Here is an 18,815-nt window from a genome sequence, read left to right as displayed (position 1 = left end):
ACATTCATCTGATAAGATGGATGCCGGCTCAGCACTTTTGATGTTGGAGAAAAATTGCCGTTTTGAACCTCTGAAGCAGAAGTTGGGGCGGCTTAAACATGACCGTAATGACATGGGAACGTTGATGGCGGCTCTTGTCAAGTATGCAGATTCTGTTACCACCAAAGACCCGGCATCTGATGAAGAAAAAGCAACGAAGGGAAAGAAGAACGGCAATGGCAAGGGTCACCGGCATAACCCGACAAATCAAGGAGGTAATAAGTGTAAGGCTGATGAGTTTGTTGCTAATACCAATCCACAGGGTGGTAATCAGCGGCGCAAGGGCAGACAACCCCCTCGATCGGGCGGGTCAGGCCCCACCCTTGAGCAGTTGTTGAATGAACCTTGTCCAAGACACGACACCCGGGAGAAGCCAGCCACCCACTTGTGGAAGGATTGCACGATCATGAAGGCATTTAAAAATTCAAGCGCATTTGATGGGGGTCACGGCCCAGGTGGCGGCTCAGGTGGAGGCGGCTTTCAGGGCCCGGGCGCCGGTTCAAGCGGAGGAGGTTTTCATGGTCAGGGTCATCCTCGTCACCAGGGAGGATATAATCAGCAACACAGCCAAGGGAATCAACAGCAGCAACAATCCGGCTATCAGAGCAACCCGAAGCAGTTGAGTAGCGGACAGTATCATGTCTTTACTACCAGTTTATATAAGAGAGACCAGGAACTCCACAAGAGGGCCGTCAATGCCGTTGAACCGGCAATTCCACGTTATCTACGTTGGTCAGAGCAGCCTATTGTGTGGAGCAGAGAGGATCACCTGCCTCGGGTTGATAATCCAGGTCACTTGGTTTGGTAGTGCCACCACAGGTTGGTGGGTACAAGTTTACTAAGGTACTCATGGATGGAGGCATCAGCATTAACATCCTTTACTATGAGACGTTCTGCCGGATGGGATTGACGGATAAAAATCTTAAACAATCCAACACTGTTTTTCATGGTGTAGTACCCGGTAAGTCGGCATACCCAGTTGGTAAGATCGAGCTGGAGGTAGCCTTTGGGGATGAGTATGACTCCAGCGCAAAAAAATTAACGTTTGAAGTGGTTAAGATCAAAAGCCCATATCATGCTCTATTTGGGCGGCCGGCTTATGCCAAGTTCATGGCTCAGCCGTGTTACGTGTATTTGCAGCTCAAGATGCCAGGTCACAAGGGCACCATTACAGTCCATGGGAGCCGGAAGATTTCCTTGGAATGTGCAGAGGGGGATGCTGCCTATGCTGAATCTGTTTGTGCAATAGAGGAGTTGAAATTCTACAAGGATCATGTTGACCCGGCGGACATGACGTCATTAAAGAGACCAACAACAGAGCATGAGCCGGAGTTAAAGTTCAAATCGGCTGATGACACTAAGATGGTTAACTTTGTGCCTGGCTATTCATCCAAACAGTTCATCATCAGCGCAAACTTGGATCCGAAATAGGAAAGCGCGCTCATCGAGTTCATCCATGAGAACCAGGACATCTTTGCATGGAAACCTTCAGACATGCCGGGTGTCCCGAGGGTACTCGCTGAGCACACTCTTAATATCGATCCAAAGTTCAAACCTGTCAGACAGTTTCTTCGGTGGTTCAATGAAGAAAGGCGTAAGGCCATTGGAGAAGAGGTGGCCCGGCTCTTGGCGGCCGGGTTCATTGTGGAGGTCTTTCACCCAGAATGGTTAGCTAACCCGGTGCTCGTGCTAAAAAAGAATGGCACCTGGCATATGTATGTGGATTACACAGATTTAAACAAGGCATGTCCCACTGATCCTTTTGCTCTTCCCCGTATTGATCAGATCATTGATGCTACGGCGGGTTGCACACGGTTGAGTTTCTTAGATGCTTACTCTAGGTATCATCAGATTAAGATGGAAGTCAAGGATCAAGAGAAGATAGCGTTTATAACTCCTTTTGGGGCTTTCTGCTATGTGTCTATGCCTTTTCGGCTCAAGAGTGCTCAGGCGACTTACCAACAGTGTGTGCAGAATTGTCTTCATGATCAAATTGGGCGCAATGTTCATGCCTATGTGGATGATATAGTGGTGAAGTCCAGGGAAGAGGAAACCTTGGTCACAGACCTTGTCGGGGAAACTGATCCACGAACACCTATGGGGCCGGCGGACCGGGCCCCTTTCGGTTCGGCGGGGGGCGGAGGTCGCACGAAGAGCAGATCGAGGCGAGGCACACGAGCAGTTTACCCAGCTTCGGAGCTCTCCGGAGAGATAACACTCCTACTGCTGCTTGTCTGGTTGTATTATCTGGTGTTCTTGCTCTTGAGCGAGAGAGTGTGATGTTTTCTGGGCTATGAATGAATCAAAGCAAACTGTCCGAACCCCCTCTACGTTGCGCATGGGCCTCCTTTTATACGCTAAAGGGGTCACCGACAGGTGGCAACACAGAGGAGGGTAAAAACGTAAAAAGCGAGGTAGTTGACACAGTTGCTTGTATAGTACACCCTACCTAACCCTGACGGCAGGGGACAAGGGCATTAAATGCCCGTCTGAGTCACCCGAACAGTGCAGAAAAGGACCGTTAGGGGCGCCACCGTTCGCCACGATGGCGATCTTGTCAGCTTCGCATGCCACTGCGCACCGCTGGCTGCACAGCCTCCCGCCACGCGCGCCCGGAGAGGCTCCCAGAGCGACACGTTGGTGGATGCGCTGGAGCATGGGCGCAGAGTGGCCGCCTGCCGCGGCAAGCGCCTTGCCGCTGTTGTTATCTCGCCGGGTCCAGAAGCTCGTCGCTCACCGGGCCTCGGGGTACCTTATTTAGTCTTCCCGGCAAGCTCCTCTTGCCGGGGCCTTGTTGCCTTGCCGGAGCGCGTGGCGCGTCGCGGCAAGTTCCTTGGAGCGCCTTGGTTGGCCTTCCCGGCAAGCTCCTCTTGCCGGGGTCTTATCTCCTTAGCTTAAATACTTTGTTCTTGGATGGCTCCAAGGGAACCATGGGGGATCTTGGCGTTCGCCCGGCAAGCCTTTGCCGCGGGATGCTGCAACTGCCCGTGCACAAGTTCGGGGTACTAGGGTACCCCTATTCTAGTACACCGACAGGAGCCCCCGGGCCTGGGCCAGACACGGTGCCGAGCGCTGTTGGGCCAGGCCCAAGACAAGGCACGGGCACACGCGGGCTGGGCCACGCCAAATCTTGCTCCGTATCCACCGCGATCTCCCATAACGACACGCGTTGAATGCGGCATCGTGGGAGAGATCGTGGGTGGTTGTTTATTTGGAAGGCCGAAACGTCCGCCCCGTCCCTCTTTATAAGCAGAGGAAACAGAGGCAGTTCGTTCCCCCTCGCTGGTTGCTGCTACTCCTTCTTCACAAACTCCGCCGCTCCCCCCTTCTTCTCGTAGCCGAGAGAGCAACGCTCCGCCCCCCCCCCATTGCCATCAGCATCACCACGCCGTCGACCTTCCCCACCACCTCTGCCATGGCCCCGAAAGCCGACAAGGGAAAGGGCGTGAAGTCGGCCGAGGCGCAGCGGCTCGCGGCGCTGCGGAAGGAGCGGGCGATCTTCACCCCCAGCTCGGCGTGCAGGAGCTGAGGGAGTACTTCTACCTCTTTTGGGCGATGGAGACGTGTGCGCATTCGCGCACGAGGGTACTCCCAGCCGCTGCCTCGGAGTTGGCTCCAAACGGGTACCCGTTCTTCCCGCTATTCTTCTATTGCGGGCTCTGCCCGCCCTTCTCGGAGTTCTTTTGTGACATTGTGAACACATATGGCTTCCGCCTCCTTGACTTCACCCCCAACGCTGTCCTGACCATGGCAGTTTTCGCACACTTGTGCGAAAACTTTGTCAGAGTCCACCCTAGTGTTGCCCTTTTCCGCCACTTCTTCATACCTCGGGTAGAGAGAGGAGAGCCGCTTGCCGGAGGGATTGCCTGGGTCTCGAGAGTCGGCAAGAAAGAGGCGTACTTGGAGGGTGAGCTCCGCAGCAAGTGGGAGGAGTGGAGAGGGGAGTGGTGCTGGATCGTTGAGGAGAATCCGCAGCCCTTCACCACCGTGCGCCAAACTCCAATAGTGCGCGGCAATGACTGGAGCAACGTGGCCCCGGAAGACGAGAGGCTGAAGATCGCCATCACCAGGATTCTTCGCCTCAGGCTTGCCGGGCTCACTGTAGGTGCCGTCGGGGCAGATTTCCTCCGCCGCCGCATTGCCCCCCTGCAGGAGAGGGGGAGGCCCGCTTGGGAATTCAAGAATTCGGCGGACATCATGAGGCTGCGGCCGGGCCTCAACTACAACTTCACCGTCTTGGAGCTGGACGCAATGCTCTTGGAGTTATTCAAACGCGACCCCCAGCACCCATTCACACTGCCGAGGGGCGTAGTTCCTTTGTGCAATAACCCTTCGCTTGACCGGATCCGCGCCATGATGCCGTTGTGCGACTCACACGGAATCGTCCCAACTTGGCAAGAGCCTGCGGATGACGTTGTGCAAGCGTTCTTCGACACCTTGGAGGAAGTGCCGGTCCGCGCTGACGAGCAGAAGAGCCTCACCCGTGACACCACCGACGAGGAGTTGCAGCTCATCGCCACTAGGGCGGAAGAGGCTGCGGCCGCAGCTGCTGCGGGCGCGTTTGGGTTCACTGTGGAGGAGGCGGAGGCTGCGGAGGCGGCAAACCTTGCCGAGCGCGCGGAGTTCATGGGCGAGGAGGAGCCTGCCGGTTCCGAAGCCGAGCCGAGCGAGGCCGGCGAGGAGGAGGCCGAGCCTTCAGAGAACTTGCCGCAGGCGGAGCCCCCGGCCCCGCCAAGGAGGCGTCCTCGCAGGGCCGGGGACGCAGTGGGGCGGCAGCTGGCTCCACAGCCACCGAGCCGCGCGACGCGCTCTACCGCGGCAAGCAATGTTGCCGCGGGAGCGCCTCATGCAACAGCGGCAACTGGAGCGGGATCTTCCCGGGCCACCGCCACTGCCCCCGCCAAGCGGGCAAGGGATCCTACCCCTCCACCTCGCCGCACCGGAGGAGGGCCGGACTTCGATCTTTCCGCGCTTAGCTCCGACGAGGAGGAAGAAGAGTGAGTTTCTTTGGTGCTCTTGTAGTTCTTCAATCTTGTTGTTTATATCTTGTATCTGACTTGCTCCAATCTGGACTCCTTTCTTTTCAGGACGCTGGCCCAGAGAGCAGCGAAGAGCGCCAAGGCCGCGGTGATCGTCATCGAGGATGACCCCATCGTGTCAGCAGGAGGTGGGCCCAAGACCACCTTGACGGACCCGGCAATCACCCCTCAGAGCAGCCCCCAGCGCAGCCCCCAGCGTAAGTTCATAGTTTAACCTTCTGCTGTCGGGCGCGCTTGAGTGCTTTTTCCTTTGTTGATATCTTGCTTGTTGACTTATGCAGGAGCAGAGCAGCCTCATCAGGAGCGCTCGGAGGCTGGTCCCGAAGTGCCACCTGCTTCGACTATGCCGCGAAGGGAGGAGTCCGCGGCAAGGGAGCGCTCTCCGGCAAGGGGGGACTCTCCGGCAAGGGACGGCACTGCTGATCCTGCGGCGATCGAGGCCGCAACTGAAGATCTTGGCGCAGGTAGTCCCCTTGCCCAGAAACTTTCCCTTGGGTTCTGCTTCTTCCGTTTTTCCTTTCTTGGATTTTTGATTGATTTTCCTCCCTTCTTCGTTCTTCAGACCCATCTACGGCTGAGCCAATGGAGACAGAGGGCGCCGGCGAGGAAGGTGCCGGTGTTGATGAGACCGCCGGCGAGGAGGCCGCCGGGGCTGCTGCTGCGGAAGCCGGCGAGGGGTCGGGCGATCGCACTGACGACCCTGAGGCCGCAGGAGCGCCGGGCGCTGCGCCGACCGCCGAACCCTCTGCCGCTTCTGCGGAGCCGGGCTCCGAGGAGCCCTAGCCCGGCGCCTACTTGAAGGCCGGTGACAATATCTTCATCAAGCTACCCTGGGCGTCGAGCTCCAGGGCGCCGGTCGAGGGGGAGACTTTTGACGGGGAGGTGCTCGCCTCTGCTGGACTGTCATTGGTTGACGCGCCCGGCAGCAGCAGCGGCGAGCCTAAGGAGGAGCAGCTGCTGCGGAAGCTGCTGTCACTCTACCGCACCCGGCAAGCCAAGCTGGCTTCCCGGGAAGCGCTTGTCGCGAAGGCGGGAGTTGACATGGAAAAGCGCGCGGAGGAGCTCCGGGGCCAAAATCAAGAAGCTCTCCGGTCCCTGGCGCAGGAGCGGGAGCGAGTCGACGAGGAGCGCATGGCCTTTCTTCTCGAGAAGGCCGAGGCTGAGGAGGAACAAAGGCTGGCTGCCGAGAAGCAGTGCGCGCGGGAAGGTGAACTAGTGCTGCAGAAGGCCAACCTCGACAGCTACGAGGAAGAGCTCGCCGAGGGTGAGCAAGCACTTGGCGGGGCGCTCAAGGAGGCAAAGGACGCCGCGGCAACTGCAGAGGCCGCCAAGAAAGAGCTAGAGGAGAAGGTGGCGCATCTGGAGGCCGATATTGGGAAGAGCGGCGAGGAGCTTGCCGCGCTCAAGCGTGAGCGTGAGAAGGATGCTGCCACCCACGGTGAGCTGCAAGGCCTTCTCACTGAGAGGGGCAAGGAGCTCAGCACCGCCAAGGATTCCAAAGCAGACCTGGAGCTGAAGCTGGCCACGCTGACGCAGACGCTGGAGGCCGCCAAGGAGCGGGAGAAGACCTTGTCGGAGAAGGTCAAGGCTGACGTGGCGCTGCTGGAGAGCATTGCAGTTACCCAGAACTCGTTCAGAGACACAGTGGAGCACTGGACCGAGGGTCTGGTGAACACTGCCGCAGTCATCAACGAGGAGCTGGCGCAGCTGGGGATGGAGGACTTTGGGTATCCTTCCGATGAGAGTCTTCAACCCAGTGCCAAGCTCAGCCTATTCTTCAAGGGTGTGGCGACAGCACTCCAGCGGCTCCGGGAGAGGATCCCGAAGCAGCTGGCCGATGAGTCGCGCAAAATCTGCGCCGGGGTTCTCCAGAAGGTGCTGATGAAGGTAGCCTTCTGCAATCCATGCCTCAACTTCACCAACGTCCTCAGGTCCCTGCCGCCTGACGCCGATCTGGATGCACTCAAGGCCCTTGTCGCACCCATTGTGGACAAGGTGAGCGAGATCAAGACAGTCGAGGGCGGACGCGTAGATTAGGCCGTCCATTCCTTCTTTTCCCTTGTCGCTGCTGATCATGTTATGAAAACAGTCTGTTAGAGCTACGACAAGTTATCTTTGTAATATAACTTTATTTCTGTCTATCAATTGCTATGTTATTTCCTTTACTAGATTCCTTCCTTTGTATGTTATTACCCTACGCTTCTAGGGAACTTTTCGGTGCAGGCGCCCGAGCCACGAGCGCTGAGTGCGGAACTTCAGCAGCCTGCTGGCGGCGCTGCTTCCGACAAGAAACCTTGTCGCGACTAGATGCAGCACGCTTAAGCTGTTGAGCGGACTCGAAACAAAGTAAGGGCGCAACTAGCCACGAGTTGGTTCCTCCGAGCACAGGTTTTCCATACAAAGCAGGGTCGTTCGAGGAAGATAACTCAAAATTTTTTAAAAAGTGATTGCTCAAACTTTGGCAACTTAGCTTTTCTGTCATTTGCTTCCCGGTAAGGCAAGTCTTTGCTTGAACGACGCCTGGCCCATACCACGATCTTCTCCTTCCCCCCCGGCAAACTTGTGTGCGAGAGAACCTTCTTTTCCTTTAGAAGAAAAAGAAAGAAGAGAAAATAATAATATGGAGCTCTTTGGCTCGTTACTGCTTACCGGATGTAGGTGCTGCACAAAGTGTCAGATAATCGCATGCAAGAAAGGAACTAACGCATGAAATGGACAAGCTGTGCGGAGCACATGGAGTTTTACTTATGCACGGGATCTGCGCCCGGCTTTGTACAAAGGATTACATGCAACAGCGGCAAGACTTGTACAAAAGGTGGTTGCCGGAACGGGTTCCGGCAACCGCGCCTTATGGGAAAAACTTACGAAGATGTTCTATGTTCCAGGAGTTGCTCACCGGAGTGCCATCTTTGGTCTCAAGGCGGACAGCGCCAGGCCTTGTGACTCGTCTCACCCGACAAGGGCCTTCCCACTTCGGCGTCAACTTGTTGGAATTCTTGGCGGACTGAACGCGCCGAAGAACAAGGTCGCCTTCCTCGAAGCTTCTGGCTTTAACTTTGCGGCTATGATAGCGGCGCAAAGCTTGCTGGTATCGAGCAGCTCGTACAGCAGCCTGAAGACGATCTTCCTCAAGGAGCAGCGCGTCGTCTTGCTGCAGCTGTTCTTGCTCAAGCTCATCATAAGCGAGCACTCGAGGTGATCCGTATACGAGTTCCGTGGGGAGAACTGCCTCTGCTCCATAGACTAGAGCGAAAGGTGTCTGGCCAGTGGCTCGATTTGGCGTCGTTCTGATCGACCAAAGAACCACCGGCAGCTCCTCGATCCAGTTCCTTCCGCACCTGTGCAGCCTGTCGAAACTTCTGGTCTTGAGCCCACGCAGCACTTCAGCATTTGCCCTCTCTGCTTGACCGTTGCTTCTTGGATGAGCAACCGAAGCGAAGCAGACCTTGGCGCCAAGGTCTTGGACGTACTGCATGAAGGTGCAGCTCGTGAATTGCGTGCCGTTGTCGGTGATGATCCTGTTAGGGACCCCGAAACGGCAAACAATTGACCTGAAGAACTTGACTACTGACTGCGCTGTCACCTTCCTCACTGGCTGCACTTCCGGCCACTTTGTGAACTTGTCGATTGCGACGTACAAGTACTCAAAGCCCCCGACAGCTCGGGGGAAAGGGCCGAGGATATCGAGCCCCCAGACCGAAAATGGCCAGGATAAAGGGATTGTCTGGAGAGCTTGAGCTGGCTGGTGTATCTGTTTGGAGTGGAACTGGCACGCTTCACACTTGGTTACTTGTGCAGTTGCATCCTGGAGGGCTGTCGGCCAAAAGAAACCTTGCCGGAAAGCTTTGCCGGCAAGTGCTCTTGCGCCAATGTGGTGGCCACATATGCCTCCATGTATCTCCGCCAACAGCTTTTGTCCATCTTCCCGGCGAATACACTTCAATTTCACGCCGTTGAGTCTTCTTCTGTACAGTAAGCTGCAACAAACTGGTACATACTTGACTGCCGGGCTACTCTTTCCGCTTCTTCTTGTTCTTCGGGAAGTTCTCCTGTCTGAAGGAAGTGGACAATCTGCTGTGCCCATGCTGGAGCTTGTGGCTCGACAACAAGGACTAAAGGCACATCTTCTGCTGTGGGAACATCCGCTTCCATGGCAAGGACTTGTGGTCCTGCCGGAGCTTGATGTTCCCCGGCAAGCTTGCCGGAGCAAAACTTGTCGGGAGCTTCTGCTTCAATGGAACAAACCATAAGGCTTGCCGGAGCAGACTGCCCCTCAGCATCCTTGGTGTTGATCTTGGGGACTTTCTTGGCGGCGGCTTCGGGGAGCTCTGCCGGAAAGTAGTCGCCGGAAACCAACTTCCTCTTCTTGCTTTGTCCAGTTGAGGGCGTTACGGATGGTTGAGTCAACTTAAGCACAAAGATCCCTGGTTCCACAGGTAACTTTAGTGCGGCGCACTTTGACAGGCTATCAGCAATATCATTCTGAGCTCTTGGGATATGCTCCATTTGTAGGCCGTCAAAGTGCTCTTCTAGCTTCCATACTTCATCAACATACGCTTCCATCAACGGACTCTGGTAGTTCTTGTTCACTTGTCGGACGACAAGCTGTGAGTCACCCCTGACAATGAGCTTCTTGATCCCAAGGTCTGCTACGATTCTGAGACCGGGAAGCAATCCTTCATACTCTGCAGTATTGTTGGTTGCTTGCTCTTTGGGAAAGTGCATCTGGACTACGTACTTGAGGTGCTCTCCGGTGGGTGCGACAAGCAGCACGCCTGCACCGGCGCCTTGCAGCGAGAAGGCACCATCAAAGTACATCAGCCACTCTTTGCTTGCCTCTTTGACGGGGATGCTCATTTCTGGAATTTCTTCATCTGGGGTTGGCGTCCACTCTGCTATGAACTCTGCCAATGCTCTGCTTTGGATAGTTGAGGTGCTCTCAAACTTGAGGCCAAAGCTTGACAGTTCCAGCGCCCACTCGACAATCCTGCCCGTTGCTTCTGGATTTTGCAGTATCCTCTTCAGCGGAAAGCGAGTGACGACTGTGATCTCATGTGCTTGGAAGTAATGGCGCAGCTTTCTCGAGGCCATGAGGAGGCCGAAAAGCAACTTCTGCACACCAGGGTACCTTGATCTAGCCCCCTGCAGAAGAGAACTGACAAAGTAAATTGGGCGCTGCACCATTCTCCTTGGCATCTTATCATATTCCTGCGCAAACCCATGTTTGTCGGGACCATAGCTTGTGGGCGAAGCCCCCTGCTTGTCGCTGGATGGATCTGCCGTGGTTGCTGGCTCATCATCCGCCTCCCTCTCCGCCACTAACGCAGCACTAACCACTTGATTGGTTGCCGCTATATACAGCAGCAACTTCTCTTGCGGCTTAGGTGCGACAAGCGTTGGAGTGGAGGACAGGTATCTCTTCAAGTCCTGCAGCGCAGCCTCCGCTTCCGGAGTCCATTTCATTGGACCTGCCTTTTTCAAAATTTTGAAAAATGGCAGGGCGCGCTCGGCAGATCTAGAGATAAACCTGCTGAGAGCAGCCACGCAACCGGCAAGCCTTCGTACATCCTTGACGCGCTTTGGTGCATCGATCTGCTCAATGGCTTTGATCTTGTCGGGATTGGCTTCAATTCCCCGCTGAGACACGAAGAACCCGAGAAGCTTGCCGGAAGGGACTCCAAACACGCACTTCTCGGGGTTAAGCTTGAGGTTGATCTTGCGCAGGTTTGCAAATGTTTCGTCTAAATCTTGAATCAGGGTCGCCTTGTTCTTGCTCTTGACCACTATGTCATCCATGTAAGCTTCCACATTTCTGTGCATTTGCGGCTCAAAAGCATGGTGGACTACCCTTGCGAATGTTGAACCAGCATTCTTCAAACCGAAAGGCATCCGTACGAAGCAGTACGTGCCACATGGGGTGATAAATGCGGTTTTCTCTTCATCTTCTTCTGCCATGAAGATCTGATGGTATCCTGAGTATGCATCAAGAAATGAAAGCAAATCACATCCGGCTGTGGAGTCAACAATCTGGTCAATACGCGGCAAGGGAAATGGGTCTTTGGGACAAGCTTTATTAACATCAGTGAAGTCAATACAAAGTCTCCATTTCCCGTTAGCTTTGCGCACAACAACAGGATTGGCCAACCACGTGGGATGGAGTACTCCTCTGACAAGGCCTGCTGCTTCCAACTTCTTGATTTCTTCTGCGATGAATTCTTGGCGTTCTACTGCCTGCTTCCTGAGTCTCTGCTTGACGGGCCGCGCATGAGGACAGACGGCAAGGTGGTGCTCAATTACTTTCCTGGGAACACCGGGGATATCAGACGGTTGCCACGCAAACACGTCGACATTCGCCCGCAGGAAAGCAACGAGCGCGCTTTCCTATTTGGGGTCAAGAGTGGCGCTGATGGTAAATGTACCACCAGTGCCATCCTCCTTGGCGGACATCTTTTTAGTCTCAGGTGGAGCCGCCATTGCCTTCTTACACTTGCCGGTGGAGCTCGATGGTGCGTCCTCGACGGTAGCGTAGCACTCCGAAGAGGTGCGCTTGCCAGAGTAGGCATCAGAGCTCTTGCCGGACTTGGTCTTCTTCTTCCCCTCGGGAGCTTCAGCGGCAAGTGTCCTGCGTTCTGCTGCGGCTGCTGCTTCCCGGTAGATCTTGTCGGCACAGATAAGAGCATCCTTCTTGTCGCCAGGGACAGAGATGACACTTATTGGGCCTGGCATTTTCAGTACGTTGTACGCATAGTGAGAGGCTGCCATGAACTTGGCGAGTGCCGGTCGGCCAAGGATTCCATTGTAAGGCAATGGAAAGTCGGCAACGTCAAACGTGACCCTCTCGGTCCTGAAGTTCAGCTTGCTGCCAAATGTTACCGGCAACGTGATCTTTCCCTTTGGCTTGCTCCTTCCCGGGTTAATTCCTTGAAATGTGCCGGTCTCTTCGAGCTCGCTGTCAGGAATCTGGAGTTTCTGGAGCACCGCGGAGGAGATCAGGTTCAAGCCGGCCCCGCCGTCAACTAGCATCTTAGTGACCTTGAGGTTGCGGATTGTTGGTGAAACCAACATCGGCAAGCACCCGACCGCAGTTATGCGATCCGGGTGGTCCTCAATATCAAAGATGATAGGCGTGCCGGACCATTTCAGAGGCTTGCGTGACTCGACGGGTGGTTCTGCTGCATTAACTTCCCGCACCCACTGCTTGAGCTGGCGGTGCGAGGCATGCAGAGAAGCACCACCGTCAACGCACATGACCTCTGTGGCTTTCTGGAACTCCTGCTCATTAGTCTCCTCATCATCCATATCTTCATCTTTGTTGTCATCTTCATCCTTGTCGCGGCCACGGGGAGGTCTATCTCCTTGCCGCTGCTTGGCCTTGCCGCGGCGTCCTCCTCGGCCGGGACGTTTCTTGCCGGACCCACCAGCTCCTTCCTGGGCCTTCTCTTTGTCGTGCCGCTCGTATTCAGCTTTCTGTTGCTCAACAAGCTGCTCGACCCTCTTACAGTTCTGAAGATCATGGCCCTTGGTGCGGTGAATCTTGCAATACTGCTTGTTGGTGCCGTCCTGCTTGTTGGTGACCGCCACCTCCGCAGCAACCTCCTTGCCGGAGTCACCAGCTTTGGCTTCCTTGGCGCTACCACCGTTGCCGGACTGCTCAACAACTAGCACTTCTTTGCCTTTCCTCCTTCTGTTGTTCCGCCGCCGGTTTTTCCTTGTCGGGGCAGCATCTTTGCTGTCAGATCCTCCCACTCCTATATTTTCTCCGGGGAGTCTCCTCCCTTCCTCAGCATGCGCACACTTGTGGGCCAGTGCATATAACTCACTGACGTCCCTGATCTTGCACATCGCCATTTCCTCCCGCATCCTGCGGTTCCGCACGTTCTGATGGAACACGCTGATCACCGCGGCAGGGTGGACGTCTGGGATGTTGTGCTGCACACTACTGAATCTCTGAATGTACTTGCGCAGGGGCTCTCCTTCCTTCTGAGCGAGCAGATGAAGATCACTCTCCTGGCCATGAGGCTTGTGTCCGCCTGTAAAGGCGCCGACAAACTGATGGCACAGATCAGCCCAAGAGGATATGGAGTTGTCCGGCAAGTGCATGAGCCAGGATCTGACGTTGGGCTTGAGCACCAGCGGGAAGTAGTTGGCAAGGATCTTGTCATCCCGTCCCCCGGCAGCCTGCACCGCGATGGTGTAGATGCTGAGGAATTCTGACGGATGCGTCTTGCCGTCGTACTTCTCTGGTACGTCTGGCTTGAAGTTCTTTGTGCTGGGCCACTGGACTTGCCGCAGCTCACGAGTGAACGCAGGACAACCTACCGCGTACGGCAGATCGCCTGGTTCCCCTGGCGCATGCATGTCAACAGAGGGCCCAGCGCGCTTGTTGGATTGACGTCGCGCTTCTCTTTGGCGCTCGATGCGGGTTCGAGCGTCTTCTTGTTGTCGATCATGAAGAACTTGGCGCTGATCGTGACGAGCTCGTGGATCCGACGATGCAGTGGAGTCGCTGTCGAGGTGGATCCGGTGAGTCGGTGATCTTGGCCTTCAGGGCGGTGATTGCATGGTAGTTGCACCTCCGCCCGTTTCGTCGCCACCGGCTCGCGTCCGGCAACCCTGCCGCGGCGGCGACGCGCTCGGCCACCATGGAGTGTCGCCGTTGGCGTAGCCGATGAGACTCTGAATGGTGGCCCTCCATTCGTCGATCTTGTCCGACGTTGGAGGGTAATCTAGGAGAAGTTGAGCTTGCGCCAAAGCTTCTGCTGGAGTGGTGGGTGGCAGTGGCGGACGGCGCGAGGAGCGGGACATGCTCGAACTTCTAACTATGTTAGAAGGAGCAGTATCCCGTCCAGGCGACCGTGCTCCGCTCGTGCCAGCATGCTGGCGTGCATGCTGGTCTTGAGCGCCCCGAGATCCACCAGCTTGGTCTTGGGCTATCATGCGTATGGCACTGCTAGTGCCATGATGCTGTTGATCTTGCGCCTCCGGAGAGTGGCGTGGAACATGTACAGTCGCCGAGGTTTGTGCAGCCTTGTTCTTGGACCTGGCGGCATCATGAGCTTCCTCGTCGACGTCCTTTCTTCCGCCGGCGTCCATCCCACTACTCGTTTGCTCCAACGGTGGCGGAAGTGACGTGGATGGAGCGGCTGCCGCCGAAGTCTTCTTCTTTGGTGGCATGTTGATGAAGGGAATAAAGATCTAGCTCGTGTGAACACCGAATCTGGTTCACACAATCTCAACACCCCCTACCTGGCACGCCAAAGATGTCGGGGAAACTAATCCACGAACACCTATGGGGCCGGTGGACCGGGCCCCTTTCGGTTCGGCGGGGGGCGGAGGTCGCACGAAGAGCAGATCGAGGCGAGGCACATGAGCAGTTTACCCAGCTTCGGAGCTCTCCGGAGAGATAACACTCCTACTGCTGCTTGTCTGGTTGTATTATCTGGTGTTCTTGCTCTCGAGCGAGAGAGTGTGATGTTTTCTGGGCTACGAATGAATCGAAGCAAACTGTCCGAACCCCCTCTACGTTGCGCATGGGCCTCCTTTTATACGCTAAAGGGGTCATCGACAGGTGGCAACGCAGAGGAGGGTAAAAACGTAAAAAGCGAGGTAGTTGACATAGTTGCTTGTACAGTACACCCTACCTAACCCTGACGGCAGGGGACAAGGGCATTAAATGCCCGTCTGAGTCGCCCGAACAGTGCAGAAAAGGACCGTTAGGGGCGCCACCGTTCGCCACGATGGCGATCTTGTCAGCTTCACATGCCACTGCGCACCGCTGGCTGCACAGCCTCCCGCCACGCGCGCCCGGAGAGGCCCCCAGAGCGACACGTTGGTGGATGCGCTGGAGCGTGGGCGCAGAGTGGCCGCCTGCCGCGGCAAGCGCCTTGCCGCTGTTGTTATCTCGCCGGGTCCAGAAGCTCGTCGCTCACCGGGCCTTGGGGTACCTTATTTAGTCTTCCCGGCAAGCTCCTCTTGCCGGGGCCTTGTTGCCTTGCCGGAGCGCGTGGCGCGTCGCGGGAAGTTCCTTGGAGCGCCTTGGTTGGCCTTCCCGGCAAGCTCCTCTTGCCGGGGTCTTATCTCCTTAGCTTAAATACTTTGTTCTTGGATGGCTCCAAGGGAACCTTGGGGGATCTTGGCGTTTGCCCGGCAAGCCTTTGCCGCGGGGTGCTGCAACTGCCCGTGCACAAGTTCGGGGTACTAGGGTACCCCTATTCTAGTACATCGACAGACCTGAAAGAGACTTTTGATAATCTTCGGGTTTACAAGATGATGCTTAACCCAGCCAAGTGTGTTTTTGGAGTGCAAGCCGGCAAGCTTTTGGGTTTTCTGGTGTCTAACCGAGGTATTGAAGCTAAGCCGGAGAAGATCTAGGCAATTACATCCCTAGCCAAACCAACCTACGTCAATGATGTTCAACGACTGGCGGGTCGTGTGGCTGCTTTGAGCCGGTTCATAAACTGGTTAGGGGAAAAGGCTATGCCTCTGTATCAGTTGATGAAGAAAACAGATGTGTTCGTTTCGAGCGATGCTGCGAACGCCGCTTTTGAGGATCTGAAGGCACAACTGGCTGAGCCACCGGTCCTAGCTGCTCCAATTGAGAAAGAGCCGCTATTGTTATACGTAGCTGCCAACTCACAGGCTGTTAGTGTGGCTATGGTGGTAGAGCGCAAGGAGGCTGACAAAGAGCATCCGGTTCAGCGGCCGGTTTATTATGTCAGTGAAGTGTTAATTGAGTCTAAGCAATGATATCCACATTGGCAGAAGCTTGTTTATGGGGTGTTCATGGCAAGCCGGAAGCATAAGCATTACTTTCAGGGACATCCAATCACTATGGTTAGCTCTGCTCCTTTGGGAGACATTATTCAAAACAGAGAAGCTACAGGGCGAGTTGCCAAGTAGGCAATTGAGCTTGGGTCATGGGCTGAAGTATGTTCCATGCACTGCGATTAAGTCTCAAGTCCTGGTTGACTTCATCAATGACTGGACAGAGATGCAGATGCCAGAAGAAAAGCTGGACAACACATATTGGACTATTCATTTTGATGGGTCCAGGCAATTGGGAGGCTCGGGGGCTGGAGTTGTATTAACTTCCCCACGAGGTGATAAATTTTGTTATGTGTTATGATTGATGTTTCCGTGCACTAACAACGCAACAGAGTATAAAGCATTGCTCCATGGTCTTCGAGTGGCAAAGGATCTGAGCTTGAGTTGGGTCTGTCTTGGTGATTCAGATCTAGTGGCTCAGCAGGTGTCTAGAAAGTGGGATTCCAAAGACCCTCTCATGGCGGCTTATCGCCGAGAGGTCGATGCTGTTGTAGGATACTTTAAAGGTTATCAGGTGGAGCACATTGGCTGTCAAAAAAACAAAGCAGCTGATGCTTTGAGCCGGCTAGGGTCTCAACGTAAGCCGGTACCACGCAACACCTTTTTAGATGTTTCGCATAACCCCTCTGTCAAGTTGCCCACAGAAGAAGATTTGGCTGTTCCTGACCCGGAGGGGCAGTTGGTGGTGGCTCTTCACGTCATCCCAGATTGGACGGTGCCATTCTTGGCTTACATGACCCGGGGAGAGTTGCCAGCAGATGAGACACTGGCTCAACAGATAACCCGGCGATCTAAGTCCATGAAGATTTCGGATGGAGATTTATTTCATCGCAGTGTTTCCAGAGCGTTTCAATGGTGTGTTTCCCCCGAAGAAGGTCAAGAAATCCTTCGTGAGATCCATGAAGGCGATTGTGGTCATCACGCCGAGTCAAAATCCTTAGTGGCCAAGGCGTTTCGTCATGGTTTTTACTGGTTGACGGCTCACGCTGATGTAGAAGATCTAGTTAGTAGATGTGATGGATGTCAGAAATTTGGACGACGAGCGCATGTGCCGGCTCAAGAGCTTCAGATGATTCCAATCACTTGGCCGTTTGCAGTCTGGGGGCTTGACATGGTGGGACCTTTCAAAAGGTCTAAGGACAAGAAGACACATCTCCTGGTGGCTGCTGATAAGTTCACTAAATGGGTTGAGGCGGAGCCTGTGAGTAAGTGTGATGCAGCCACGGCGGTTCAGTTCATGAAGAAAATAATCTTCCGTTTCGGTTTTCCACACAGTATTATCACAGACAATGGCACTAATCTATCCCAAGGGGGTATGGAAGAGTTTTGTCAGCGAGAGCACATCCGGCTTGATGTTTCTTCTGTAGCTCATCCTCAATCCAATGGTCAAGCTGAGAGAGCCAATCAGGAAATTCTGAAAGGGCTAAAGCCCCGGCTTATGGTTCCTTTACAGCGAACGCCGGGTTGTTGGGTAGAGGAGTTGCCTTCAGTGTTATGGAGCATCAATACTACACCCAACAGATCTACGGGTTACACACCCTTCTTCATGGTTTATGGGGCAGAAGCAGTATTGCCCAATGACGTCCTTCATGACTCGCCCCGTGTGGCGGCTTATGTTGAAGCTAACAATGAAAAAGCCAGATAGGATGCGCTTGACTTGTTGGATGAAGAAAGAGACTTAGCAGCAGCACAGTCAGCAATCTATCAACATGACCTGCGTCGTTATCAGAGCCGCCGGGTTAAGACCAGGACTTTTCAGGAAGGCGACTTGGTGCTCCGGCTCATCCAAGATCTTTCAGATGCACACAAGTTATTCCCACCTTGGGAAGGACCCTTTGTGGTCAGTAAAAGTTTAAACAATGGGTCTTACTACCTCATTGACGTTCGAGAGCATGCAGACTCACATAAGTCGGAAGAGGAGACCCGCCGGCCGTGGAACATTGCTCAACTTCGGCCGTACTATACCTGAGCCATCGCCTCTCATCATGTACATACGTTCACATTGTATATACGATGATAAGTAATAAAGTAAGACCATCGGTCTCTTTTCTTTTCAAAGATTATGCATCTTTATTATTTTTTCACAGATGACTATGAAGGAGCTGATCATATTTGAATCAAGTTTAACCTTTTCTAGTCCGGCTTATGATCGCATTCGAATCTAGCTGTAAATCTCATGGTCACTTGGGGGCTTCCTGTTCAAACATAGGTCATATTCTAACCAAAGAGAACATAACTGTCGTAACCCTCTTGATCGTCTCAAGGCCAAACTCACTTGGGGGCTTCTTGATCGTATCCGAATCATAGCTTAACACCTTTTGAGCCGACTTGGATCGTATTCGAATCAGGGTCGTTAAAAACCTCTCAAGGTCATTTGGGGGCTTCCTGATCAAACATAGGTCGTATTCGAACCAAAGAGAACATAGCTGTCGGTACCCTCTTGATCGGCGCAACGCCAAAGCCACTGGGGGCTATATGGTCGTATTCGAACCTTAGCTTAACCCCTTTGGTCCGGTTTACTGATCGTATTCGAATTAGAAACCCCCAATCTTTTAAATACAGAGTTAAAATTATGTTTGTTATCTGTTGCTTGCCTTTGAGTTTTTGTTGTTTCAATATTACAAATGAGATGGCCAGGTTTTCTTCGCCAACTCAATTATTGGACAACACAGCCGCCCGGGTTATCCAAGCCGGTGGTCTAAAGATCCAAAGGTACAAGCTACTGAGATATGATGATTATTGAATATTCAAGGAGTATTAACTTTTATACATATTGAATTATCAAATTCATCACTCGGGTTATTTGAACCGGCGATCTAAGAATCAACAAGGAAAAGGTATGATTCTTACATATATGTGCTTACCAACTGCGTTAACTTCAGAGTTAGTATTAAACCTTATCCTTTATTTATA

Source organism: Triticum dicoccoides, chromosome 4A, assembly GCF_002162155.2.
Source record: "Triticum dicoccoides isolate Atlit2015 ecotype Zavitan chromosome 4A, WEW_v2.0, whole genome shotgun sequence".
NCBI classification, from domain to species: Eukaryota; Viridiplantae; Streptophyta; class Magnoliopsida; order Poales; family Poaceae; genus Triticum; species Triticum dicoccoides.
The sequence above is the reverse complement of the archived record's forward strand: the minus strand, read 5'-3'. Positions refer to the sequence as shown.